The following is a 17963-nucleotide window of genomic DNA, read 5'->3' on the forward strand; positions in this document are numbered from 1 at the left end:
ATGTTTAGCATTTCAGCTCATTTGAATACCCTTCGTTCATACAGTTCTGTAAACATTCACTGCAGAGCTGCTGGTTTGTTTTTCATGAATTGTCCAAGTACACAAACCTAACAATAATAATTCCAAACAGCTTCAGCATGAAATTAACAGTACTATACAAATATATGGTTATTGGGCGAAGTCGCCTTAAATGTAGTGATCTCATGCTATTTCTGGGGATCAGACAATGTTGTCCCCCATTGTATAGGTATAATTGAGTTACTTCGGTAGACAGCCAACGGAGTAATGGAAATTAGTACGGCAGTTCGAGACGTACCTGCAGTAACAAGTTGAAGGTAGCTGTCAAGGGATGTGTGATGATGGACCCTTTTGCTGGTTGTAATAAATTACGAGAAGATTCGAAGCTATCATTTGGACAGCTTCATGTAATTGCTTGGGTAGACATGGAAAGCTTGTTTATTGGTGTGGACATTGGTTATAATGTTTCTGAAAAGTTACCGAAACTGGCTGTGGGAAATCGATTCTGGAACGAACAAACTATACTGCCGATTAAAACGCATTAATGATTTTTAAAGGAGTCGGAAGGTTGTTGCTCCAGTTACTGCAAGTACATTGAGTAGACTTGGTCGATAAAGTGACGGAAAATGGTAGAGGTCCAGCGTTTGTCAAAATCACTAACTTTTGCCAGAGTCGAAAGTAATGGGTTCGGACGGTCGCCAACCCTTCCCAGAAGAAGGCACAACGTGAAGGTGAGTCGTCATTTACAGTCTGAGTAGTGCCGTAGTAACACGCGGGTACAGTATGTGCTCCAATTATAGTGCTATTTAACAATGACTTTTTTGGTGCTGACCGATAGCCGCAAGCGAAAGCCGGGGGTATTTGCCTCTTTTCTATTAGACAAGAACATAGGTCCATTTAATGCAGATCATCAAAGCGATGTGACGTTAGAGCGCATAACGGTATGCCATTTTATGTTACATAGTGATTCACAGGTCAAAAGCCCAAATGACAGTCCTGCCGAGGAGTCATTCAAGATCGAAAGATGCAGAGGAAGCAGGGTATGCTTTTTCAATAACAGCCATAATACAATATTGCTAAGTTGGCGTTGAGGAAAGACCAAGTGCCAATAATAATGCAGATGGTGAGTAGTAACAAAATAGAGAAAGCTACATATGAGCCTTTTGATGTGTGCTCATTAAAAAACAATAAAACTGAAAGAGATTCGATCGTAAAAAGGAATACAGGAAATAAGCTTGCGAAATCTGTGGTGAACAATTAGAGGAAAGTTTCTGCGTTTATTGAACTTACCATTAAATAGCTCCGACTCTGGCGAGTTTCTACTGTCGATTCGTTGTGATTTACGGGAGGACAACGGGTGTCGGACCGGAACTTAGGGGGATGGTGACACTAATTCGCCACTAAAACTACTATGATGGACCCATGTCATATTCTGAACTTACAAGGGGAATTGTAAATTACATTTCTTCTAAGACTAACGGCGCAGGCACTGTATCATTGAGTTCACTGACGTATATTCAGTTGATAAGTCACTATCAGTAGATAACACAACTGCTGTAGAGAAATGATCGTATTTTCTTAATTTTCATGTTGTTGTTCCGACATCATGGAAAGGGGAACATAGATTACAGAGTTTGAGAGTTGGTTGTTTGCACGCCAAGCACACCCAGTGTTGAAAATAAATATGCTGATGTTTACATTGGGATAACCGTTAGTAAAAAGGCCCATGGTTTCAGTCGCCTTCCTAACAGTGATTTCACCTCCCTTCATATTACTGATGACAATTCTACATATCGTTTCTTTCATTGACAGATCGTCGGTAGCCAAATTTCTGTACTCATACTTTCTTAGCATAGTTTATTGAGAAAACACGACAATAAATTTGGCTACCGTAGATGCACAATAACCTGAATTATACGAGGCAATCCCATCTGCGTTGCTACAACGTGTATAGTGTTGTATGTTTGTCTGTCAGTGACCGTAAATTTGTGCTATTTCTTAAACTCCTCTCAACTTCAACCCTCTTTAAAATAACGTACTATGGCAGCCTTTCATGTTTGACACTCTGTTGGTTGCCGCATGTCTCATCTATTTCATTACCTTCAACATTAATAGTCTGAAAGAAACAGCTGGCTGTAGTTAGGCTGGACCATGGGAGTAATAGCAGTTTGTAACGGCAACTCACCTGCTTGGCGTTGTAGCGGTGAATAAATCCTCAAAATCAATAGATCCGTAAGTCTTCGACATTGGATGCTGACCATATTCGTTTTAATGGACTCACCTAGCTGATGGCGCTCGGTAATGCATTGGATTGTATTCGCCGACATTTTATTTTTCACTATTTCGGTGCCCGTAGAGATTTCATCGGTTCATAGAAAAGCACTTTGAATCTAACAGGCGTCCTTTGTTCGTTTCACTTCATTAATTTGCAGCATGTGCTTTGAAGCAAATGATAATAACTGTTAAATTCCAAATAACAGTAAGTCGTATCAGAGGCTTACTGTATTAAGTTCAGGATGAATATGCTATATGTTGTAGAGGTAAATAAGTCGCCGAAATCAATGGCTCTGTAAGTCTTTAACATTTCATGCTAATCACATTAATTTTAATGAACTCACCTAGCTAAAGACGCTCGGTCATGCATCCGCACCAAATCACGGGTGGGAACGCCGTGCTCAACATCTATCGCAATCACTAGCCAGATTAGATCAGTCGATCCACGATATGTTGATGGCCTATCAAATATATCTTCAAACCTTCTCGCTTCTGTCTTTTGATTTCACTTTGCGGGTATGATTCATATTAGGTGTTACTGGTTAAAGCGTTGTCAAACTCCAAATACCTGTGGCATCTTCAGCGTAAGGCTTTTGGAAAAGTGGAGCGGAACTAACTCTTCTTCGTCCTGTGTTTATATGACATTAAAATAAGGCCTAAACATTGGTAATGGAATGTGTGGTGAACTTGACTGTCATGCAAAAAACAATATCATTTATAATAATTACGTCTAAAACGCCTGAACGATACCGTGCATAGTAAGTTCTTTCTCCTACAACTTCATCACACTGGCTTTAAGGTTTTCCTCTATAACTTCCAATGAGTTTAAGAGAAGCACCGTTATTCCAATTGCTCAGGGTTTTTCCCAAAATCCGGAAATTTGGCCCTGATGAGATGTACATAAGTTGTTGGCTCAATTAGCTCTCAGCTAACTGTTACTTCCTAATTAAATGTATCGATCCAAATAATCAATAACTTTAAATCAAAGGTCCCTTTTATTTTAATGTTTAATTAATGTTACAAAATTCGACTAAACGCTGTCCGCCACAACACAACTTCTATAAAGCGCGTTAGTTCTTATATTGAAAATGAGAGCATAAGTTTTCCAGATGATTGTGAACAGAAATGAAGATTTCATTTAAGGACTTTCCATATCTAATAGCAGTGGATCAGTGATGTCTCTATTTATGAACCTAGGTAAATTTGGCAGAAAACAAGTAAGATGTTTTGAATTATTTGCTTAGTCCCAGAGAACATGTTGCGTTTTTCCTCAAATGACTTTGAGATGGTGGAGAAGATTTGTAGCTCAGAGAACAAAACTCCACCAAAATCCTCAAATGAATAGTGGAAAGTCGTTTGAAACACCTCAGAAGGCAGAGAATTCCAGAATTTGACTAATCTTAAGTAGTTGAGGCCGTGTCTACAGTTCATTCTGAAGTTTTGCATCCCTAAATTTCCAGGTATCACCCCTGAGATTTGTGTGAGGAATTAATTTAATTGAGTATATAAGAAGGTGCCTGAAAGTGCTTAGGATGCTATGTCATTAGAAGGTTACTTCTGAGATGCCCTTACTCCTTGAGCTGTTTTCGTGGTTCACTTCGTGATACATACTTGTATGTTATTATCACTGCGGAGTGAGTGAAAAAAAGTCCATTCCGTACTCTTAATAGGGGCCGAATAAATCAGTTAAAAATTATGTTGAAAGTTTTACTATCAGACTGACCAAACGTGCTCTTCAGAGTTATCAGCGCAAGGTTTGCACAGGAAGCATTCTTGTCACAGCGTAAGACTTCAGATTATTGAACATTAACGCTTCTAGATAATTTTTAAGTTGAAATACCTCTAGAAGCGAGTTTTCTAACTCTTATGTTTAGTATGCATGGTGTTTTGGATGAATTACTTTAACTTTTAAGTGATAAACGGATTATTAGACCTCTAGAGATATATGGATGAGAGACCTGGGATGTTGATTGGAATCTCTGACCTTGTCGACCGGTGATATTTATAGGAAGAGTACTAACTGTTCTGAACCTGTTCTTATAAAACATGGGTCCCGAAAATCGATCGCGATGATTAACATGTGCAGCACAAGACATGGAAGTTCTCCTAGTCCGTCCCATTACTCTCAGTGGATGAAATTAGTCTGAACCGCAGCCCGACATCTAATTTCATCTTTCCAAAACTTCATGGCAGAACTGATCACTTAATATTGTCAAAGAGAGGAATGACATACGGAACAGCCTGATATATTAGCTGAAATTCATAAAAGCAATTGGAAAATGAAGGAAGCTAGCACAGTTTGCAGAGTGATAGAAGAATGTGTGGCATACCAATGGTTTATGGTGAGTCCAGGATAATAACTGATGAGGCAAGTGCTCCTGTTTGGAGTGCGACAAGCTTGATAAAGCTTTGAGGCTGTGGGAGAAGACTAGTTCGGGCGTTTCGTAGTAAGAGGAAGATCACTGAAGAAAAGTTATGGATTTGTGTTTACCAGTACCTCCACGTCTACCGAGTTAAATGCCGCTTTTAAGTCAAGGAAACTATCATTGTCGGACGCATATAAGCACTTCTGTGTCCTAAGACCTTACGAATGGTGAATATGTAGTCGATGCAGCCACGACCAGGTATGAAGCCGGCCTGATTTCCTTGTGTTTGCAATTCATGTGCATTTGTTAGACGCCCTATAATTATTGAGGCCGGTATTTTTGGTGCGATATCAGTCAAACTAATCTCTCCCTGGTTGTCACATGATGAATATGACCCCTCCTTATATACTGCGACAATCAGTGACTGCGATCAGTCACAAGGAATTACATCCGTCTCCCGGAATTTAGCCAAATTAGTTGTCAATCTAATCGCTTAAACCTGATCATCACACTTAAAGACCTCTATAGCCAATCCATCTGAACCGCCTGCTCTTCATTGCTTCAGATTACTTATAGCTTTTCGAACTTCAAATAGAGTCGGAATGACTGCTTCAATGTTCTATTCAGGCTGCCTGGGAATGGTAAGTAATCGTAGAGTAGCTAAAAGCCAGCTGAACTGTTCCTTGAAATGTTCCATACATCATTTTAAACGTCTACGCTGAAAGCCGACAAAAGTACCGTCTTTTTCCGAGATCGTCTCACTTGCACTTGAAGTTCTAGTTCCAGATCTTTTAATTAACCTGAAGAGTTGTCTTGTGTTGCCTACAACCACCGCCTTTACCATCTCTTTTGCTTTCGTTGCCCACCACTGCTCACGATCGTTCCTTAGAATTTTGGTTAACCTAGATCTCATTTGTTTTTGTTCTTCATGGTGTTCAGAGCTTGATGAGACAAAACTACGATAATCTATCACTGCAACGGACTTAGTAGAAATCCACTTGTTTTTCGTATCCCCTTGGTTCAAATCACTAATGGATGTCGCTGCTGTTTCCACAACTGTTGGTAAATATTTCCAAGCAACATCTGAGTCAGCCCCGTTTTCAGGATTACCTAAGAGTGACCTCACTTGTTCCTGGAATTTACTTTTGGCTTCCTCATCATTGAGTTTGACTCTAATGGACCTTCCTAATATGATTTTCTAGCGTCCAGGGATGTGCAAGTAAGCGCGTGCTCGTATTAGAGAATAATCGGAGTCCAAACAGGTATTTCTGAACGAACGACAGTCTTCTATTGAGCATCTCCAACGATGGCTGATGGAGATATGGTGCATTTCAGTCCATCATTGGTTTGGTGCAGGGGGTCATCATTTTAGTCGATGACTCTCCATATGCTTAGAATTAGTGCTTACTAAAAACAAACGATTGTCTGAGCACAGTTGCGCAGGCGATCACCATCATCTGTTCGTTGAGCCGGAACACTAAAATAATTACATATCTTTCTGTTTGGTTTAAACTACCTATCTGGGCATTTAAGTCACCTGCTGCGACTAATATATCTAAGTGTTTAGATTTACGATGAAGTTCAGAAAGCTTTCTGTAAAATTCATCTTTCAATGCGTCCGGGATGTAGTCAGTGGGGGCGCAGGCAGAAATGACAAATAGGCAATGACATGTGTCCCTATCCATCCGAGTTCTTACAGAGACGTTTAGCCTAACAGCACATAAGCGGCTTTTAACATAGATCCATTCTAATAGTGCTTGTTCTACCCTCGAACTTAGTGCTGTTCATACACCTGCAATTTCTTGAAGACTAGCCATCGGGTCGCCAGATACACGGGGGTGTATCTCGTCGGCTCACCGTTTTGGCAAAATGGGGTCAAGTGGGTGAGTACACTATGATTCTGTGTGCGTGTTTCAGAGATACAGTATGCATCAGTGGTACGAGATTCTAGGGTCTTAACCAAGGAGGCCTGTCGGCCGATTTGACATAGTGTGAGTACGTTGAGTCTCCAAAAGTTATCCTTATGCGGTATGTACATGGAAATATTTACAAAAGAGTGCTGTTGAACCGAATGCAAGATTTAGTAGGCATTCACTTTCAAGATGAATCTGTTGGATTATGAGAGAATCCATAGTGAACCGACGAAATCACGACATAACAAATCACTGTTGATATATCCATAGGATGGAATATGTCATAATGTGTCGACTTACTTGAATATGAGAAAGCGATTGACAGTGTGGATAGGAGAACTTTACTGAATCTACTTTCACACTATGTTGTATCTGAGAAGATCATCAACATCATACGGAATTCATACTGCGGAATACAGTGGAAAGTCGTGTATGGAGGACAGATGAAGGACCCATTTCAAGTGAAGACTGGAGTCAGACAAGACTGCTTACTCTCTTCTTTTCTGTTCCCTATGGTGGTTAACTGGGTCATGAAGACCTCCACACCTGAGGGGAATCCCAGAATACGATGGACAATTTGGATGTAACTAGATGATTTTGACTTGACAGGTGACCTGGCCCTTCTATCGCATACACACGAACAAATGCAGGTGAAGGCAACTAGTGTAGCAGCAGTCTCTGGATCACTAGGCCTAAGCATAGACAAGGGAAGAAGCAACATCCTCAGATACAACACAGAGAGCCTTAGCCAAATCACACTTGATGGAGAGACTGTGGAAGAGGTGTACACTTTCAAGTATTTGGGCAGCATCATTGATGAACAAGGCGGATGTGATGCAGGTGTGAATGTAAGGATCATCAGAGGAAGGATGGCATTCCTACAGTTGAAGATAATGACCGTCCGTTGGTAATATCACTGTGGTCTGTAAAAGTATATGGTAAACACATTGGAGTTCTGTTATCAAAACAACAGATAATTGGGAACAAGAGACATATGCGTGTGACAGTGCATTTGTGAGTGGCAATCAGTGTATCGTTGGCACGGCAAAAAACTCCCGTTTTACTTAAAGCCGTCACCGTCTCGTTTAAACGACCTTTGGGTTTGTTGGGTGTCCGTTGGTTTACATGGATATTAGTTGTTCGCATGTTTAAGTGGTATTTTGTTGCAGCAAAACAACAAAACCATTGCAAAGAACACTGATTTAGCTCTTTCTGTCTTGTGGTACACAATTCGGACGGATTGTTGCTTCGTAAGTTCCCATACTCCTTATTTATGGAAAATTTTGTCCGGTTTGACGAAATTCAGGACATTTTGGAGGATTGGCACTAAGCCCGAAAATTTCTTTAGGTCTTGGAAAAATCCCCAAAATATCTGGGAATATTTTGAGTTTTCTTCAATGGTTTTGCAGGAACTTATTACATTGGAGTTTTTCCCCACAATTTCTCCGAACTTTGGGGAAGATTATCATTTCCTTTATGATGTTGGGGAAAACCCCAGAATTTACTCAAAGTTTACTTATTTATCCTCTGGATAATGAGATTAGATAAGAAGATTTATAATGCAAAAGACTATGGAATATGTAACTACTTTATCTGGCACTTACAGTAATGTTATACACAGTTCCTGTATTTGTTCATAAAGCGGAGAAAGAGGCTATCAACATCAACTGTTACTCATTAAAATTTTTATTTCTCAGATACGTTACATAATAATTTGTCAGTTCAGTCAAATGCGATCGTACTTATAATGGATAGGACTGTCTATGGCTGTATATTAACAAGTTATATAACATTCATGAATAGCTTAATGCTTAATTGCTTCAACCCATACTTTATAAACTGCTGCCAACATCCATGTTCATCACCATCATAATTGGGGAGGTGAATCAAATGTAACAGATCTTAGAGCTCACTTTTGAATAAAATTCTCACTGCGATCTACTTTCGGCTTGTTAAATGGTGAATTTCACTTGCCTGAATTTCCATTTTTACAGATAAACACATTAGGCTGACTAAACAATTACCCAGGTTGTAACTGACAAGTATGTCAAACTACTAATAAAGTGGAATAAAAGCTATGTATGAAGCACAAAGATTACGAAGATTGACGTGTGACGGAAAATTCTGTTAATAGCTGATAAATGACGGCATCCCAAAATCCTCAACAATATGTAACATGTGCGCGAAAACCCATGGCTTAACGTCCTGACCGTGCCCACACTTATTGCACGCCGATAACCCTAGAATTAATATTGAGTGTTTGTCTGTCACTGCCAAAGGCTTTAGAGTCTCACAATCTATTATTACATACTTCGTTTACTTGGACGAAGGAATTTTTAGGGTACCGTATCCAACCTCTATGGGGCCGCATTTGTAACATTTGACTCAAGCAGAAAGTCCTTGTTTCAAGTATGAAGCGGGAATGCCGGAACTAGTTCAATGGCAGGGGACTAAAATGGTGAGCCTTCCCTCTGGCCTATCTTATGATGTCATACTGAGAGGCTTCAACTTTTATCCGTTGTCTTACGGCAATGTATGGAGTGAATTTATACTGGATTACCGAATACAGAATGATGATCATGGTATCAATGTTTTATGGCTTCCTTCTGTCTAGGATCATTCAAGAGGAAATTCTAAGAAAACTCGACAACTGCGATCAAATAATTTGTGCTCCGATTTCCGTTTCTCCCACCGAGTTGTCAATTAATGGAATCTTTCCACCAGGACACGTCATATCATCATCTTTTGTTGAATCTTTGAAAGCGGTATTGGGTCTTCACAGTATAACAAATCGCAAGGATAAGTGTGGGTCGTCTAACCTCCTATCCTCCCTACAAAAGACTAAAGACGATAGTTTGACTTTCAAGTGCCCAGCGAATTCCATTGACGGACGATGCCACTGGATTGTTGCCGACTGGTCCATGGAGTAATAGTCGCATTCCGTTTCTTGTACCTATTCTTGATAACGTGTTTCTGTAGAAACGTTGAATCTATCAAGGCAGTCACAGTACATTAACCTTGGTGAGGGTCAGTAAACTGTTAGATATTCGGTGGCCCGATAGCCGGCTGATTTGGCTGGGGCTCAGTCACATTTAAGGCAACGACGCTGTGGTAGCACGGCAATTTTTGCACTGTTTTTTTATTTCTACGTTGTGCACGATCAAAAATTGTAGTTCTGAGTGAATTGACGAAGCTACAACTTCATTCCGAAGCTAAGTGAATAGTTCTTTTTTTAACGTCGTCGTACATGGTATTGCGAAGTTCTTGAAGACTAATTATTCATGTACTGCTAGAACAGTTTTTCAAAAATTGCATCACAGGCAAGCATTGATTTCCACCTAGCCATACGCTATATGCAGAGTCATGATTTAGTTTTATGTGAAATAACTTGAATAAAACATATGCCGTTATGAAAACAGTATTACTGTGAAGGCTACCAAAGTTTCGAGACAAGTAACGATGCAAATGTGTACTCCTTTCCGGCAGGTCTCAAAATTATATTAACTGGTATATTGTCGCGAAAACATTATATCATTGGAGATTCGTCCTATATCATGTATCATAACGATGTCGTCACTTTAGCTACTTGAAGGATGAGGCTATCAGACTTAGTAGGGCTGAACTCAAATCAAATTTGTAATTATCTTGATTTGACCGCTTTTGCAAAACCATAAGAATTGTCGAGCTGACCCACTAATCGTTTTACGACATTTTGACCTTCGAGTGCTCAGTAACCTCCGTCAGTGGACGATACTACCGAAGCGTTGTCACATCTTACTGGCACTACATAACCCTTCTGGGCTTTCAAATGGTTTGAGGAGTATAAGTTCCGTGTGCTGTACCCAGTCTACGTGAGACTTTATCTGGAACATTGGATTCAAGCAGTTAGTTCATATATTACCAAAGATGTTGATACACTTTGTATCTGGGCGAGACTCTAATTTATGAAAGAGCCAATCTGGGTGCGCGCTTTTCGGACGGGAAGTTTAGTCCTAACGTGATTTGCATTTATCAAACTTTTGCTGTGTTCTTACGCAACAAAAGTACCGTTTCAGTTCTAAAGAATCTATCCTGAGCTATACGTTCGGTAGATTACTTTTTTTTGAGTTTCACCATATTTAATGGTTACCTGTGGTTTTGCCTCAGCTTACTATTCTGTTTCTTTGTTTTTCACGTATAGACTAGTTTCAGTTTATATCACTCGTTTTATCCATTTTTGTCCGTTTTCAGTGTGCTTTTTAGTGTTTTTTTTAAAGGTCTTAGGCTTTTGCAAGCATCTATAACATAGTTTGCTTCAACATAGTCATGAAAAACTCATGCAAACGTCTGGGATGCCCTTTTGCTGTTACAACTGGCATGCTGTGCGACAACTGCAAAGGTTGGTTCCACGAAGCATGCACAGATCTGACAGCAATTGCTTACAACAGACTCAGCAAGTCAGACCAAAAGTGGGTATGTGTCGCGTGCAGCACGGACGCTGTAGTCTTGCTGAGTAACATCATTGTCCTACTAACAGGTCTTCGGAACAAGTTGTCAGTTAACTTGGATAACAACAGTAAAAAAACCGGTAGACAAACAAGAGCGTGCGACGGATACAAAAATAGGGATGCCAATAGGTATACCACCGATGGAGTATCCATCAACACTAATGGTGACGTGTCGAGACTCAGCACCATCATTACGTCGACAGTATTAGGCTCCCTTAGCAAACTCAGGTCTCCCAGCTCAGGGTCCCTGAACACAACAGTGGTTCCCAAAACCCTGTAGGTGATTCGGCCCATGTTAAGAGAGCCCAAAAGAACCAGGCATCACCGCCCAAGCCGAGCAACCCAAGTGTTGCTGTACGAAAAACAACTGGCGATTTGGTCGCACAGTCTACCCCCAAGACTCAAAAACGCGCACTGACCTCCAAACAACAAGTTATTAAACCTGAACCCATCGTGAAACCTGGTAAATTAACGACAGTTTGCGACGATTCTCTCATTATCATGAACCTTGTTGACAATCTTGACCTTCCTCTCAGTCTGCAGGACAAAAACGACAGGATGCTCTGGGGTCAATTGAACAAGAAGCTCGAACTTTCTAGAATAGAGCCTTTGACGGTCACCCGGCTCCCTCGAGGAAGAGATTCTAAGCATCTAAATCACCCGAGGCTTCTCCGAGTAACACTTAGGAATACAACCGACGTGGAGGACGTCTTGCTAGCAAGTCACTTGCTGAAATCCGATGGTAACGTAAGAATATTGCCCGACATACTGTACTCTGAGCGCAATATCATACGGAACGTCCCTAAAGAATCTCACGAGAAGTTCTTCCGCGGAAGTAACATAATTGTGCAAGGTATACCGGAAAATGCAGACCCTACTCAATCAAATTCTGACATCAGGAAACGGAAATTCATCAAACAGTCCTTGAGGCTCAAACACATACTGACTCAACATGTGACGAGACTAGCCAAGAAGGACGGTGATCTTAGACCCCGTATAATGAAGATAACCTTCCCATCTTCCCACATGGCAGCTGCAGTTCTGGAAGCATTTCGTGCCAACAGACGTCGATTGCCACCTGGAATCCACATGCACCCGGATAAGCCATATGAGGCTAGGACCAAGCACAAAGGCAAGTTGGAGTTGACCATCCCACTTGTGGACTGTCTAAATGATAAAAAAACGTGTAAAGGACAGGGCCTACCACCTCGGCAAACCTCATATAGGTGGGCTACCTGTCCATTCACATAAGGCTCATACAGAAAAATAGGACGAAGCTCACTCATTCCAAATTGAAAGCATAAACTGCTTATATATGAACGCCGCAAGTCTACCAAACAAACTGGATGAATTACGTGAACTTAGTAACGCTAATAAGGCCCGTCTGATAGGAATATCTGAAACCTGGATATCTTCTCAGTTCTTGGATCAAGAGTTAGCATTACCTGGGATGACTTTGTTCCGCAACGACAGGAAAACAGGAATTGGGGGTGGAGTAGCCATATACATAAGCTCTTGCTTGGAGGTGCACCAAGTTCACAACCTCGAGTTTAACAAGCTTGAGGAATCCATATGGTGTTCTGTTAGATTGTCAAGTACTTCGAGGTGTCTAGTCGGAGTCATTTACAGGAAGCCAACTGCCGACATCGAGTACGATAGTCGTATGCTGGAAGGACTATCCCGCTCTACCCGTCTCGGTTTCACACACATCCTGATTCCAGGGGACTTTAATCTCCCTAGAGTCAACTTCGCGGAACACACGTACACTGGAGGCGACAACTTAATTGAAGCTCGGTTCTTCAACCTCATCGATGACTTGGGCTTACATGAAAATGTGAGGTCGGCAACTCGTTGGAGAAACGGCCAGACACCATCGCGCTTAGATTGTGTATTTGTAGAATTATGGTCTACTATGATATTAGTACTGCTCTAATAATAGACCTAATCCTAAATTTGTAGATTTGTCGTGATATAACTGCCTAATCTATAAGATCTTACGTGGAAGTCACACCATCGTCTACACCAACTCACTGTATCGTATCAATTACCAATACATGATGTAGAACAAGGTTAGGCTAGAGAAATAACAATATATTTAATATGAATAGAAGATATAAGGTAACATTCAGCAGAGACCACGTCTGCATGGCCGAGCCATGCCACTCGATCAACTCCAGACCATTCAATCCATTCTTCGCACCTTCTCCATTGTTAGGTATTTCCCCGAGTTAAATATTGAATATCTATTTTCTGAGTAGTCTCGTGTTCACAGCTTTGTGGATTGTGTGGCTATTGTCCAATGCCACTACACTACTCTCCCACCAGAATCAACGTGATGTTGGTTCGATACCAAATTGGATAGGATCGTCGTGCGCCGGAGGTTACCAAGGATAATAAGGATCCTCCGTGTATTGATAAGCTGAAAGATAAATCAAAAAGACGGCAGCATCTGGTCGGGAAATACATGTAATAATCTTAAAATATCTGCTTTCATGATTAACACGCTTAAAATGAAAATTTGGTTGAAGATTATTTGAACTATAAAAAATGGGATTACAATAATAATAATAAAACGATGCGTGTTAATAACTTAACTTATAGGCAGTAATTATTTTGTGTTTAGAAATATTAAAATAATGAATATTGTAGAAATGTTAATATTGGTATTGGTTTTGGTTTAAATTATGAAATCAGATAACGATTATGCCGGTAAGTTGTCCATATAAGTTGAATTCCAATTGCATCTGTATTAGTAGGCTAACTGAAGGAACAAAAGTATACCGTGGGGAAGAATTCCAACTAGTGTTCCAGTTAGTTTGATACGGTTTATTTAGTTACGGGGAGATTTTCTCAACCTCATTTTTACTTGACCGTGATAGAATTTAGTAATACTACTAATACACATGAATGGTTATCAAAATAAAATTTAAATACATGAGTGATAATTATATGGGTTTTGGACAGATAGCTAGGAAAAATCGTTAAACATGAGTGTGTTCGTAAGAGACATGCTCTAGACTCAATGTTCTGATCTGCGATAGACTATTTATTTATATTTATACTTGCCGGCTGATGGGCATACAAGTTAGTTGCACGTATGCGGGCAGAATACGATTTAAATGAGATATGGTGATTATAAGTTACTGAAATCAGTTAAGCCTGTGTCACATTACTAAGTGATGTGGTGCTATAAGATGTACTCGGCCAAATACGTTTTTACAAGATGATTAACCGTGAGTGATGCTCATGTGATTATCAGGGAGTACATAAGTTGTAACCAAGGGGAGTACACTCCCAACTCATGTCTATGATAATGGCTTGAACCTTAGTCAGTGTTGGGGTAAATTCGACATTAATGTTTTCAGTTTGCAGGAGATTTGCTCGACTGCTTATACTGATTATTTGCATGCATGATTGTGTCGCTAAACCATCAATTAGACTGACAAGGTTTTGAGATATTTACTGAATAAGCAACCGATAGAGAAACATACTGTAATTATCTGTAGTGAATGAAGATAAAAGAAAAACAACATTAGTGATAATTGTAAATCAATTTGCTGACCGATTTTGTTAATAGTTTCATTAATTTTATCAATCATATTACGTGATTGTCAAGTCATGACAATGTTTTATGACGATATCCTGAAACTATTACGTTTAACTAGTTATAGTGTTGATTGAGGATTAGTCAGTAGAAAAATAGGTATTGTTGCTTTAGGTGATTCGAAATTATCAGAAATTTATAACGTTAAAGAATCCGAGACGCCTAATTTAATTATAAATTTTAATTCAGAAAGATTCGTTTAGTGTTAATTCTAGTAGGCTACGGAGTTTTGATTTTAAACGTTTGTTTAGCTAACAGCTACCTAGGGATTTAGTTATTTTACTATTGCAGTTGATAGTACCTAAATTTTTATTCTTATTATCTAAACTATGTTCGCATTTTAGGCTGCTAATATGATAAACCAATCCATAAACCCAAATACGATTAGCAACAACGACTATGATGGGTTTATTGATAAATGTTAAAGGCGATTCAGATGATTCCTAAATTTAGGAGACATGAAGATATAGTGTAACGTATGTGCGGGCCAGGTTAACAAGCAGGTTGTTGACGTATATGACGATTTAAAAATAATGAACATGACCAGATAAATAATTTTAAAGTTAAGACTGCTTGTGAAACTTCAGGCAGGAATATGATGCGTTATAAACCTTCCATAAGAAGTTACTGCATTTAGCTTAGTGACACTTACAAATATATGGCAAAAGCAACTGAAAAACAGATACATGTTAAGTACAAAAAAAATCATCCAGTAAAATAGTTGAACTCGCCTTGATTATTTTTGAAAATTAGATTATTCAGTGTACGACATATATAACGCCATTCGTGAGGAGTAGTAATGATCCAAAAGTATCCAGAATAAAACATGCGGTATGGCAATTAATTCCAGGGTGCTTGATGCTGTTGAGGTTTTTGCCACTCGCTCGGATCAGAACAATCGAATGAACCCAGATAATTGTGTGGTTGTCATTGAACGAACCATCTAAAAATGACCTTATGATTGCAGAAAACTTATAGCTGGAACTCACCGTATGTTTTTGGAGAAGTGTCATCCTTGTTGTTTGGCAATGGAACTCGAGAATATGAAATTAGGCAGGCAGTGGTCGGAAGAAAAGATATTACAGGATAGTTCATAGTTTAAAACAGGATGAGTTGTTAGGCGAAGGAACACTAAGAATTAGATCCAGATAACTATTCAATCCTTGACTGCATTGTTAGTCAATGCATATTTACGCTATTTACAGGTCATATTTGCTAGAGCTTGATGTTTAAACAAGTCTATGTCGCTGAAGCAGGTAAATGCTATTAAAGCTTGTTAACGAACCATCAAAGCTAATTAGTTGATATAGATGATCAACTTTTATTATCGATTGGGCTAGTAACTTATGTGAACTAATAGATATAACATTACGACAATATATGTGACCATTAATCAAAGGACTATTAGAATACTGGGTTTACAAAAATAAAAACCGATTGAGAAGGTTAAGGTGGAAATAAAGATTAACAATAATAGGTTGCGTTTCTTTAGTTGGGCTCACCAATGTAGAATTATGGTCTACTATGATATTAGTACTGCTCTAATAATAGACCTAATCCTAAATTTGTAGATTTGTCGTGATATAACTGCCTAATCTATAAGATCTTACGTGGAAGTCACACCATCGTCTACACCAACTCACTGTATCGTATCAATTACCAATACATGATGTAGAACAAGGTTAGGCTAGAGAAATAACAATATATTTAATATGAATAGAAGATATAAGGTAACATTCAGCAGAGACCACGTCTGCATGGCCGAGCCATGCCACTCGATCAACTCCAGACCATTCAATCCATTCTTCGCACCTTCTCCATTGTTAGGTATTTCCCCGAGTTAAATATTGAATATCTATTTTCTGAGTAGTCTCGTGTTCACAGCTTTGTGGATTGTGTGGCTATTGTCCAATGCCACTACATATTCACAAACGAAGAATTCCTAGTTGACAACCTCTCAATCCTGGCTCCTCTGGGAAAGAGCGATCATGCTGTCATAGCCTTCAGTTTTGTCATCAAAACTAAGCTAAGGTATCCCAACAATAATTTGCGTTGGAATTTTAAACGGCTGAATGTGCCAGCTCTACATGACTATCTACAACAGGTGATTTGGGATGTTCACCCTCAACTCGATGTGGACGGACATTGGGACTTCTTACTGCACACGCTCTTATGTGCTACAAACCATTCAGTTCTTCAAACGGTTCCCGAAAGCTCCAAGCCACCCACAGTAATCAAGAACCGTACCCTTCGCCTGCTAAGCCGCAAAAGGCACTGTTGGGTGGAATACAAACGAACTAATAACGATGGAGCGTATAGACAATATAAACATATCGAGAACATATGCACGAAGGCTTTAAGAGAAGACAGGCTTCAGTACCAGATAAAGCTTATGGACAAATTTGCCTCTAACCCTAGAAGCCTATTCCGTTATGCAGCCTCTCTTCGTCAAGCCAAAACAGGAGTTTCTCAACTGCTAGGTCTTAACGGCCCGACCAACAACGATGGCGACGCCGCTAACCTTCTGGAGGCACATTACTCTCAAACATTTCAACCGGCCGACATCAACTTTACTGATGACAGTTTCATCTGCAATTCCTCAGGACTTTCCGAAGTGGACCTAAGCGCTGACTTGGTGTTCCGTAAATTGCAGCACTTAAGACTAGATACTTCTCCTGGCCCGGATATGGTTTATCCTGTCATACTAAGGGAGGCAGCCTCAATCCTGGCAACGCCGCTTAGCGTGATGTTTTCACACTCGCTAAGCCGAGGCAAATTACCGGAAAATTGGAAGTTGGCTCACATCACACCAATTTTCAAAGGTGGTCGACGCAATGAACCTTCAAGTTATCGGCCGGTGGCTCTTCTGTCATTACCTTCAAAACTCATGGAGTCCCTGATATGCGACGGTTTAAACGACTATCTACTGTCCTTAAATTTCTTCTCACCCCAACAGCATGATTTCAGGAAGGGTTACTCTTGTATAACCAACCTGCTGACTGCGGTGGACAGATGGGCAAGCATCCTCGATTGCAAGGGAAAGGTTAATATCATTTACCTTGATTTCTCAAAAGCTTTTGATAAGGTTAACCATATATGTCTTATTAATAAGCTCAAGCGATTGGGTATCAGAGCACCTCTAATTGATTGGCTTACTTCATACCTGAAAAATCGACACTTCAAGGTTAGGGTTGATTTCACTTTATCTCAGGCTGTGGAATGTTCTAGTGGGGTCCCCCAGGGCTCAGTACTAGGACCTCTTCTCTTCTTGATCTACATAAACGATCTTCCTCAACAGGTA

Source organism: Schistosoma haematobium, chromosome 2 (genome assembly GCF_000699445.3).
Source record: "Schistosoma haematobium chromosome 2, whole genome shotgun sequence".
NCBI classification, from domain to species: domain Eukaryota; kingdom Metazoa; phylum Platyhelminthes; class Trematoda; order Strigeidida; family Schistosomatidae; genus Schistosoma; species Schistosoma haematobium.